This window comes from Bubalus bubalis, chromosome X (genome assembly GCF_019923935.1).
Source record: "Bubalus bubalis isolate 160015118507 breed Murrah chromosome X, NDDB_SH_1, whole genome shotgun sequence".
Classification (NCBI taxonomy): domain Eukaryota; kingdom Metazoa; phylum Chordata; class Mammalia; order Artiodactyla; family Bovidae; genus Bubalus; species Bubalus bubalis.
In genome coordinates, this window is record NC_059181.1 from 13,386,799 (window position 1) to 13,398,602 (window position 11,804).

The 11,804-nt window shown below is 41.8% G+C and overlaps 1 non-coding gene across 1 annotated transcript; it reads right to left on the reverse strand.

Annotated features, from left to right (window-relative positions):
- Positions 1-1,630: 1,630 nt before the first annotated feature.
- TRNAG-UCC lies at positions 1,631-1,703 on the reverse strand. Its single transcript has one exon. It is a non-coding gene; the product is annotated as a tRNA-Gly (tRNA).
- Between the last annotated feature and the right edge of the window lie 10,101 nt (positions 1,704-11,804).

Consider the following 11,804-nt stretch of genomic DNA (forward strand, 5'->3'; position numbering starts at 1 on the left):
GGCAGGACCAGAACTGCTTAACTTGAAAGGGAGCTTGTACCATGTCCAGTACAGGAGAATGGTTGATGACCATGAAGCAATTGCACAGCTGTGGCCTAGAGAAGACTCAGTAACTGAGATCAAGTTTTCCTCCACCATGGGTATGTAAAATTGAATTTAAGCAAATAGTAAAATGATTCTTTTATATTTAAATTTTTGAGCTGAGAGTCATTCCAATACATTAAGAAACATGTATTAAAATGGATGCTATGCTAGTAAGCGTGTTATAATGACTATCTCATTTTGTCCTCACAACAGCTGTATGATTTAGGTAAAATCATTCCTATTTTACAAATAGAAAAACTGAAGCTTTGAGGGGTTAATGACTACTTGCCTGAAGTTATACAGCAAGTAACCAGTGAAGCTAGTTGAACCCAGGCAGCCTGAATCCAGAGCCTGGGCTTTTAGCCCCTCTACCATACTTGAAGGTGGCTACTTATTACCTGTAAGGCCAACTCTTCCCTGTAGCAATTCCCGCTTTTAACTCCCAGCTTACAGAATGGGGCCAGTGATTTATTAAAGGGAGATGCTACTCTGTGTTGTAACAGAAACGTAAGAAAATCCCAGCCCAACAGAGCACAAGAAAATCATTAATTCCATCCTTTTCAGTAAGCAGCCAAACTCTCCACACTGCATGCTGATGACTCAAAGACAGAGCTGATGTGCCCAGGAGGGTGGGACTCCCATGCTAAATGTCCTGGCTGGTTATGACCTCCTCTCCTACAAAGAGTAGGGTGCTTCCAAACAACTCTAGTGTGCTCCACTCCCCCCATGGATCTGTAACTTAGGTAAGCCCGCCAAAGCCATACACTGTGCCTCATCCAGTGCCTGAAAAGAGCTGGTCCCCCACTGAAGGCAATTTGTGAAACATAATTAATTGCAGATTCCTTCTGGAGCTGCTTCGGCTCCTTGATGTCTCACATGTGTGGTCAGGATGGAGCTCTCCTTGGCAGCTGAGGATCCTTCTGTCTCCAGCTGGAGAGGAGGTCCAAAGACAGAGACCAAGGGCATCTCTCAGATTGAGCTTGGCCTTCCCAAGACTTCGTGGGGCAGGCTCAGATGTATGAATGGGGGTTTGGGGAGCCTATCCTTACAGCAGATCCAAACCACACAGATCACAGAGATCAATGGAAAGTAAAGTCTTCCTGATGAGCTGATTGAGCATTAGTGGTAGTCTCCATTTGACTCAACTGAACGCTGGGTGGGGAAGTGATGCAAAGAGCCTTTTCTTTCAGTTAAAGGGGAAACATGATCAGCAGTGAACGTTTCCAGTAACCAAATGGGAGGATTTTCCCAAGATAGCATTTGCTTTCTGCACATAAGCTTTGATTCTGCTACTGTAGTGTTTCTAATTATATTTATTATCTATTATTATCAAATCACAAAACTAGTATGGATGCAGCTATTTATAAATTTAACTCTCCTCCAAATCCTAACACATAGCTGTCATATATCCCATTTTGTTTATAAGTAACCACATTAATGTAAGCTTGAAAGGATTTTAATTATTTAAAATTTGTATTTATTTATTTGGCCACATGAGTTCTTCATTGCCGCATGCAGGATCTTTAGTTGTAGCATGTAGGATTAGTTCCCTGACCAGGGATTGAACCTGGGTACCCTGCATTGGAAGCACAGAGTCTTATCCATTAGACCATCAGGGAAGTCCGGAGAGGATTTTAATTTTTATTTTTTTTTAAAGCTTTTCAAAATGTTATTTATTTATTTTGTCTGTTCTGAGTCTTCATTGCTATGAGGGCTTTTCTTTAGTTGTGGTGAATGGGAGCTACTCTTTGTTGTGGTGCAAGGACTTCTCATGGTGGTGTTTTCTCTTGTTGTGGAGCACCGCCTCTAGGCATGTTGGATCAGTAGTTGTGGCTCCTGGGCTCTAGAACACAGGCTCAGTAGTTGTGGCATATGGGCTTAGTTGCTCCACATCATGTGGGATCTTCCCAGATCAGAGATTGAACCTGTGTCTCCTGCATTGGTAGGTGGACTGCTCACCTCTCAGCCACCAGGAAAGCCCAAGATTTTTTTAAATTCATTTTTTTGGTTGAAGGATAATTGCTTTACAGAATTTTGTTGGTTTCTGCCAAACATCAACATCCATCAACCATAGGTATACATATGTCTCCTCCTTCTTGAGCCTCCCTCCCAAAAGCCCAAGATTTTAATCAAGGTCAGATCAAACTTAGAAGCAGAGGACATCCAACAACATGAATGAATGTCATAGATATTGAACCAAATGAAAGAAGCCAGATAAGACCACATACTATATTATTCCACTTATATGATAATCAAGAACAAGCAAAAATAATCTATGGTGACAGAAATCAGAACAGTGGGTACTCCCAGGAGGGTGGTATTGACTGGAAAGGAGTATGAGGAAGCCTTCAGGGATCCTGATAACATTCTAGATCTTGACTTCGGTGGCAGGTGTATGTGTGTGCATGTGTGCTAAGTCGCTTCAGTCATGTTGGACTCTGTGCAACCCTCAGTGGCAGGTATCTACAAATGTGCAAATTTATCTAGCTGTGCTTTTATGATTTGAGTACTTTATTATATTTAAATTATCTCTCAAAAAAGCTTTCACAATTTATGACAAAGGAGCCATTAATATACAATGGAGAAAGGATAACCTCTTCAAAATGGTGTTGGAAAACCTTGACAGCCAGATACAAAAGAATGAAACTGGACCAGTATCTCATACCATACACAAAAATCAACTTAAAAATGGATTAAAAAGTTGGATGTAAGACCTGAAACCGCAAAACTCCTCGATCAAAATATGGGGGTAAGCTCCTTGACATTGGTATTGGCAATGACTTTCTGGATCTGGCAACAAAAGTGAAAATAAACAAGTGAGACTATATAAAATTAGAAAGAAATAAAGCCATGAACAAAACGTAAAGGCAGCCTACAGAATGGGAGAAAATATTTGCAAATCATATATCTGATAAAGGGTTAATATCCAAAACATAGCAGAAATCTTAGGGAAGATTTAAGCTGTTAACTCTGGTGCTTCTGAAGAAGCAAAGCCCCAAATTGACCATCAACCTTTATTTAGATAGCTTCAAGCAAATAGATTTTATACCAGGTGCATAAAAATTCAGTTAATCTATACTCGCAGAAGTGTGGCGGCTGTGACGGACCGTGCAGAAGTGCTGCCGAGAGGAGCTACCCCACGCCCTAAGTCAGGGGCAGCAGCTGGGAGGAGCTACCCCACGTCCGAGGTCAGGGGCCACGACCGAGAGCACCAGGCTGCGATGGCAGAGGAGCAGTGGAGAGGAGCTACCCCACATTCAAGGTCAGGAGGGGCTGCTGTGAGGAGATACCCCTCGTCCAAGGAAAGGAGCAGTGGCTGCACTTTGCTGGAGCAGCTGTGAAGAGATACCCTACATCCAAGGTAAGAGAAACCCAAGTAAGATGGTAGTTGTTGCGAGAGGGTATAAGAGGGCAGACACTCTGAAACCACAATCACAGAAAACTAGCCAATCTGATCACAGGGACCACAGCCTTGTCTAACTCAAAGAAGCTAAGCCATGCCTGTGGGGCCACCCGAGACGGGCGGGTCATGGTGGAGAGGTCTGACAGAATGTGGTCCACTGGACAAGGGAATGGTGAACCACTTCAGTATTCTTGCCTTGAGTACCCCATGAACAGTATGAAAAGGCAAAAAGATAGGACACTGAAAGAGGAACTCCCCAGGTCTGTAGGTGCCCAATATGCTACTGGAGATCAGTGGAGAAATAACTCCAGAAAGAATGAAGGGATGGAGCCAAAGCAAAAAGAATACCCATTTGTGGATGTGACTGGTGATAGAAGCAAGGTCTGATGCTGTAAAGAACAATATTGCATAGGAACCTGGAATGTTAGGTCCAAGAATCAAGGCAAACTGGAAGTGGTCAAACAGGAGATGGCAAGAGTGAACGTTGACATTCTAGGAATCAGCAAACTAAGATGGACTGGAATGGGTGAGTTTAACTCAGATGACCATTATATCTACTACTGTGGGCAGGAATCCCTTAAAGGAAATGGAGTAGCCATCATGGCCAACAAAAGAGTCCAAAATGCAGTACTTGGATGCAATCTCAAAAATGACAGAATGATCTCTGTTCGTTTCAAAGGCAAACCATTCAATATCACAGTAATCCAAGCCTATGCCCCAACCAGTAACACTGAAGAAGCTGAAGTTGAACAGTTCTATGAAGACCTACAAGACCTTTTAGAACTAACACCAAAAAAAGATGTCCTTTTCATTATAGGGGACTGGAATGCAAAAGTAGGAAGTCAGGAAACACCTGGAGTAACAGGCAAATTTGGCCTTGGAGTACAGTGGTGTATCACATTGATTGATGAGTGTATATTGAAGACTCCTTGCATCCCTGGGATAAACCCAACTTGATGATGGTGTATGATCTTTTTAATGTGCTGTTGAATTCTGTTTGCTAGAATTTTGTTGAGGATTTTTGCATCTATGTTCATTAGTGTTATTGGCCTGTAATTTTATTTTTGTGTGATGTCTTTGTCTGGTTTTGGTATCAGGGTGATTGTGGCCTCGTAGAAAGAAGTATTCCTTCCTCTGCAATTTTTTGGAAGAATTTCCGAAGGGGAGCTATCAATGATTATTATAGAAAGTTATATTTGTTAGAATATTTGTTCACTTAAAATCATAGCCTCTGATTGATATGAATGGTTGATTTTACTCAACTGCCCTTAATTACCTAGATGGCCATGTTGTTCAGTCGATCAGTCATGTCTGACTCTTTGCGATCCCATGGAATGCAGCATGCCAGGCTTCCCTGTCTTTCACCATCTCCTGGAGTTTGCTCAGACTCATATCCATTGAGTCAGTGATGCCATCCAACCATCTCATCCTCTGTTGTCCCCTTCTGCCTTCAGTCTTTCCCAGCATCAGGGTCTTTTCCAATGAGTCAGCTCTTCCCATCAAGTGGCCAAAGTATTGGAGCTTCAGCTTCAGCATCAGTTCTTCCAATGAATATTCAGGACTGATTTCCTTTAGGATTGACTGGTTTGATCTTCCTGCAGTCCAAGGGACTCTCAAGCGTCTTTCCAAACACCACAGTTCAAAAGCATCAAATTTTTGGCACTCAGCCTTCTTTATGGTCCAACTCTCACATCCATACATGACTGCTGGAAAAACCATGGTTTTGACTATATGGACCTTTGTCAGCAAAGTAATAACTCTGCTTTTTAATAACCCATCTAGATGGCCATGGCTGTGATCTAATTTTAAGTGATCTAATCACTCCAGAAAAGACTGTGTATTCCATGAAAATAAGAACATAGTTAAAGGCATTTCTCCTTGAAGGGACATTTAGAGGGCAAATAACATGACCAAACATATTCTCTTAAAACACAAAAAGGAATCTTGAAACTGAGGGATGAGATAAGTCATCCTGGATTGATTGTGGCTACCAAATATGAGAAATGGGCTAGAGCTCAGGCCTTCTCCATCCTGATCTTACCATCTTTCCATCGTCTCATGACTCCTCAGACTTTAAAAATTTTTTTATTGAAATGTAGTTAATTTACACTGTGTTTCCTTCAGATGGATGTATAGCACAATGATTATGATATAAAGGTTATGATATACAGATTCTTTTTTATTTATATTCTCTCCCATTATAAGTTATTGCAAGATAGTTTAGTTCCCTGTGCTATACAGTAGGTCCTTGTTGGCTACCTATTTTATATACTGTAGTGTGTATATTTTCATCCCAAACTCCTAATTTATCCCTCCCCACATTTTTCCTCTTATGAGGACCATAAGTTTGTTTTCTAAGTCTATGAGACTATTTCTGTTTTGTAAATAAGTTCATTTGTATCATTATTTTAGATTCAACATATAAGTGATACCATATGATATTTGTCTTTGGCTTACTTCACTTTGTATGATAATCTCTAGGTCCATCCATGTTGCTGCAAATGGCATTCTTTCATTCTTTTTAATGGCTGAGTAATATTCCATTATACACACACACACACACACACACACACACACACACACACACACCATATTTTCTTTACCCAGTCATCTGTTGATGGACATTTAGGTTGTTTGCATGTCTTGGCGATTGTAAACAGTGCTGCAGTGAACATTGGGGTGCATGTATCTTTTTGAATTATGGTTTTCTCTGGATATATGCCCAGGAGTGGAGTTGCTGGATAATATGGTAACTCTATTTTTAGTTTTTTAAGGAACCTCCAAACTGTTCTCCATAGTGTGTGTATCAATTTACATTCTTACCAACAGTGTAGGAGGGTTCCTTTTTCCACACCCTCTGCGGCATTTATCTATAGACTTTTTGTTGATGGCCATTCTGACTAGTGTGAGGTGATACCTCATTATAATTTCGGTTTGCATTTCTCTAATAATTAGTGAGCATCTTTTCATATGCCTGTATGTCTTCTTTGGAGAAATGTCTATTTAGATCTTCTGTCCATTTTTTTTAAAGAAATAATTTTATTTATTTATTTTTGGCTGCGCTGGCTCTTCGTTGCTGTGTGGGCTTTCTCTAGTTGCAGTGAGTGGGGGCTACTCTCTAGTTGCAGTGCACAGGTTTCTTATTGTGTGTGTCTTCCTATTGTGGTGTTATTTCTTATTGTGGTGTCTTCTCTTGTTGCAGAGCATGGGCTCTAGGGCATTTGGGCCTCAGTAGTGTTGGTTCCATGGCAACCCAGTCCAGTACTCTTGCCTGGAAAATCCCATGGATGGAGGAGCCTGGTAGTCTGCAGTCCATGGGGTCGTGAAGAGTCGGACATGACTGAGCGACTTCACTTTCACTTTTCACTTTCATGCCTTGGAGAAGGAAATGGCAGCCCACTCCAGTGTTCTTGCCTGGAGACTCCCAGGGACGGGGGAGCCTGGTGGGCTGCCATCTATGGGGTCACACAGAGTCGGATGCGACTGAAGCGACTTAGCAGCAGCAGCAGCGTTGGTCCCTGGGCTCTAGGGCACAGGATCAGTAGTTGCAGCCCATGGGCTTAGTTGCTCCTCGGCACATAGAACCTTCCCAGATCAGGGATCAAGCCTGCATTTCCTACATTGGCAGGCAGATTCTTGATTCTTTACCACTGAGCCTCTAGGGAAGCCCTGTCCATTTTTTAGTTAGGTTGCTTGTTTGTTTGATATTGAGCTGTTTGTATATTTTGGAGATTAATCCCTTGTCAGTCATATCATTTGCAAATATTTCCTCCTGTTATATAGCTTCTCTTTTTGTTTTAGTTATGGCTTCTTTTGCTGTGCAAAAGTTTTCAAGTTTAATTGGGTCCCATTTGGGGTTTTTTTAATTTATTTATTTTACTTCTTATTTATTTATTCGACTGCATGGGGTCTTAGTTGTGGCACACAGGATCTTCGTTGCAGCATGCAGGACGTGTAGTTGTGAGATGTGGAATCTTTAGATGTGGCATGCAAACTCTTAGCTGTGGCATGTTGGATCTAGTTCCCCTACCAGGGATCAAATCCAGCCCCATACATTGGGAGCACAGTCTTAGCCACTGGACGACCAGGGAAGTCCCCTATGTGTTTATTTTTTGTTTTTATTTCCATTACTCTAGAAGATGGATCAAAAAAACAATTGCTGCGATTTATGTCAAAGTGTGTCCTGCTTGTGTTTTCCTCTAGGAGTTTTATAGTATTTGGTCTTACATCTAGGTCTTTAATCCATTTTTATTTCATTTTTGTGTGTAGTGTTAGAGAATGTTCTAATTCCATTCTTTTACATGTATCTGTCCAGTTTTCCCAGCACCCGTTGGTGATGAGACTGTCTTTTCTCCATTGTATATTTTTGCCTCCTTTGTCATAGATTAAGTGACCATAGGTGCATGGGTTTATCTCTTGGCTTTCTATCCTGTTCCATTGATCTGTATTTCTGTTTTTGTGTCAGTACCATACTATTTTGATTACTGTAGCAAAATTCTATTTTATTTTTAAAATGCAAATACCCATGGAAAAAAAGCTCTACTTCAGTGTAATAAAATTTGATATTAAAAGAAATGCCTGTCCCTTCCCCAAAAGGTTTCTCATGTGGATGTTTGAAAACACATTTTTCATAATTTCTTGGGTTATCCTGCTCTACCCATGCTCCTACCTACGACCCCTCTCTGTAGCTACCGAGGGCTCGTCTTTGAACACTCTGGGCTGCGTTAGTCATCAATGTGCCTTTGCAAATGCTGGTCCCTCTTCCTGCAACTGTCTTTTCTCTGCTCTCTACCTGACTCTCTCTACCCCTGGTACAATTATCACTTCCTCAGCAAGCCTTCCGCCAAGGGCCTCAGGCAGGATTCCCTCCCTCGGCTGGGTTTCATTGTGCCTCTGTGTAGTTATTATTTAAGCTTGTCTCCCCGCTGAACTGTGAGCAGCTTGTCAAAGGCAGGGCATGTGCCATGTTTACTCTTCTGTCTCCAGTGTCTCACTGTCTCCAGTGATCAATAATGTTTCTTGTATTAATAAAATAATTTCCTGAGCTTTGATGTAAAGACAATAATGTTTGTTATGAATAAAATAGTTTCCTGAGCTACAATGTTAAATTAAGAGCACATAATCCTGGAGCGGCAGTTATGAACTCTACACCTCGGGGGTGCCAGAGCCATCTGGAGAGAGTCCAGAAACTCTATCCCATAGGCCAAATCAGTCTTTGACTTTTCTAATATTGACCATCTCCAGAAGCCTGCTTTGTATGAATTGAAATACCATGTTCTATCAAAAACTACTCTTCTTGGGCATGGATGATAGGACTAAGGGAGAAGGGATAGAAGGAGAAAATGTCAACCTTCCATACAGAACCCTTTCCCTATCTCTAACATCCTTGGAGAGTTACATGCTTGCATGCACGCTAAGTCGCTTCAGTCGTGTCGGACTCTGCGACCCTATGGACAGCAGCCCACAAGGCTCCTCTGTCCACGAGATTCTCTAGGCAAGAATATTGGAGTCAGAATGTGGGTTGCCATTTCCTTCTCCTTGGAGAGATACAAGGTCTCACCAAAAAGTCTTTGCTAGATTTTTAAAAGTAAGAACTACTGACATTTCACAATTGCAATTTCTCTGAAGATTAAGAGTCTCTCAAGCCCACCTTCCTGGCATTCAGAAAGTGCATTTTCTGTAGCCCATAAAGCAGAGGGCAGGAAGGTGTCCTGATAGAAATCTCAATACCAGACTCCTCTGGAGTCAGGAGCTACACTGAACAAATCAACCTAGGCAGAGTGTTTTAAAGGTCATAAAGATGAAAAAGGGTAGAGAAAACACGACCTTCAAGAAAAAAAAAGAACCAGATGGGAGGCTTTGCATAACATCATTTCAGATGACTATGGAAAAGACTCTGAAATAAACAGGTGTTCAGTTAAATGTCTGAGTCTTTTTTAAAAAAATATTTTAACTGGAAGCTAATTACTTCACAATACTGTGGTGGCTTCCGCCATACATTGACATGAATCAGCCATGGATGTGTGTGTCCCACCATCCTGAACTCCCCTCCCACCTCCATCCCCACCCCATCCCTCTGGGTTGTCCCAGAAGACCAGCTTTGAGTGTCCTACTTCATACATCAAACTTGCACTGGTCATCTGTTTTACATATGGTAATATACATGTTTCAGTGCTATTCTGTCATATCGTCCCACCTTCACCTTCTCCCACATAGTCCATAAGTTCGTGCTTTACATCTGTGTCTCTTTTGCTGTCTTTGTTACTGTCTTTCTAAATTCCATATATATGCATTAATAAACTGTATTGGTGTTTCTCTTTCTGTAGAAAAGGCTGTAGTTTCATCCACCTCATTAGAACTGACTCAAATGTGTTCTTTTTATAGCTGAGTAATATTCCATTGTGTATATGTACCACAACTTCCTGATCCATTCATCTGCCGATGGACATCTGGGTTGCTTCCATGTCCTAGCTATTGTAAATAGTGCTGCAGTGAACATTGGGGTACATGTGTCTCTTTCAATTCTGGTTTCCTCGGTGTGTATGCCCAGCAGTGGGATTGTTGGGTCATATGGCAGTTCCATGTGCAGTTTTTTAAAGAAATCTCCACTCTGTCCTCCATAGTGGCTGTATTAGTTTGCATCCCCACCAATAGTGTAAGAGGGTTCCCTTTTCTCCACACCCTCTCCAGCATTTACTGTTTGTAGATTTTTGGATAGCAGCCATTCTGACTGGCGTGAGATGGTACCTCATTGTGGTTTTGATTTACATTTCTCTGATAATGAGTGATGTTGATCATCTTTTCATGTGTTTGTTAGCCATCTGTATGTCTTCTTTGGAGAAATGTCTGTTTAGTTCTTGGCCCATTTTTTGGTTGGGTTAAATGTCTGAGTCTTAAATATGTTAAATTATTGTATCAGTCAGGATCCTGGTAGAAAACAATTTGCAAATGGGGTAAGTTGAGACATGTTTAATAAAGGGTTTAGTCATAAAGGATTGGGGACTTCCCTGGCAGTCCAGTGTTTAAGAGTCTGTGCCTCCACTGCAAGGGGCACAGGTCCAATCCCTGGTCGGGGAACTAAAATCCTGCTTGCCACATGGTGTGGCCAAAAGAAAAAAAAAAAGACTGGGAAAGCACTACAGAATTCCACAGGGAGTACTTACACTGACCCACTCAGCTCCCATCCCTTACTGGTATTGCCCATTGATTGGACCCAACAGGAAGCCAGAGAGCAAGGGGGTCTATGGATGTAACTCATGCAGATCAACCTCTTGGGCCACAGGATGGGGAAGCATGGAGAAAGCAGAGAGTGGTAACAAGATGTTCAGCGCTGCAACAAACCCAAACAAATCAGGTGGGTCCCTGACCTACCTTTGAAGAACTTCTCTTCTTAATTTCCTTCTGCCTGAACAACCTGCTGATCTCCTATACATTTTACAACCATTGATTTGTGTTTGCTGTCCAGTCTCTGTGTCTTGGGCCTTTCATGTGCTTTAACCATTTGATAAGCATAGGCCAGCGTGGCTTGGATGAGGAAGTGCCATTGGAATCAAGAGAGAAGAAGGTATCTGTGTAAATATCTAGGGTAAACCATTCTATGCCACAGGAAACAGCAAGTTTATAGTTCAAGTTCCGCCCATCTGAGACAGAAAGGAGGTTGGAATGCTTGAGGGACAGAAAATGCATCCCAACATCCAGAGCTGAATGCTTAGTTACTTGTCAATTATTGGAATGATCAGACCCATCACCGCACACATAGGCACATGGAGTCCATGACTGGATGAGAAACGGAAGCCTTGCTTTGACAAGCCATTTCAGTTCTCAGGACCTCTTTCATCTGTGAACTACAAAGCTTGACTGGGGTCTTTCTGGAGCTCACCTCTTATTCTAAAATGGTATGACTCTTCCCTGCTCAGGCTAAAATCATAACCATCACAAACTCCTTGGGGAATTTTCTTGTGTTGTTGCATCTATGTCATTACATGGAATCACAGTTAATCACTAAACTAAATCATCTATGTGCATATATGGAATCACAGTTAAATCACTAATTAGTGACATTATCTGAAAAATACTGTGTGGTCATCTACTGTGTTTTCTCCTATGGGGCCAGTGTGACTGACACCATCACTTCATTAACAGTAATTCCTTTTGCACTCACCATCCCATTGTTCCCCTTGCCCACTCCTGCCATGGATATACATCCAATCTGTGTGCAAGGAAGGCCAGAGTGGCACAGAGTTGCCCTGGAGCAGCCCTGGGCTATGATGAATGAATGGGAGTAGGAGGGTCAATACCCCAGCTTCCTCTCCCTCAG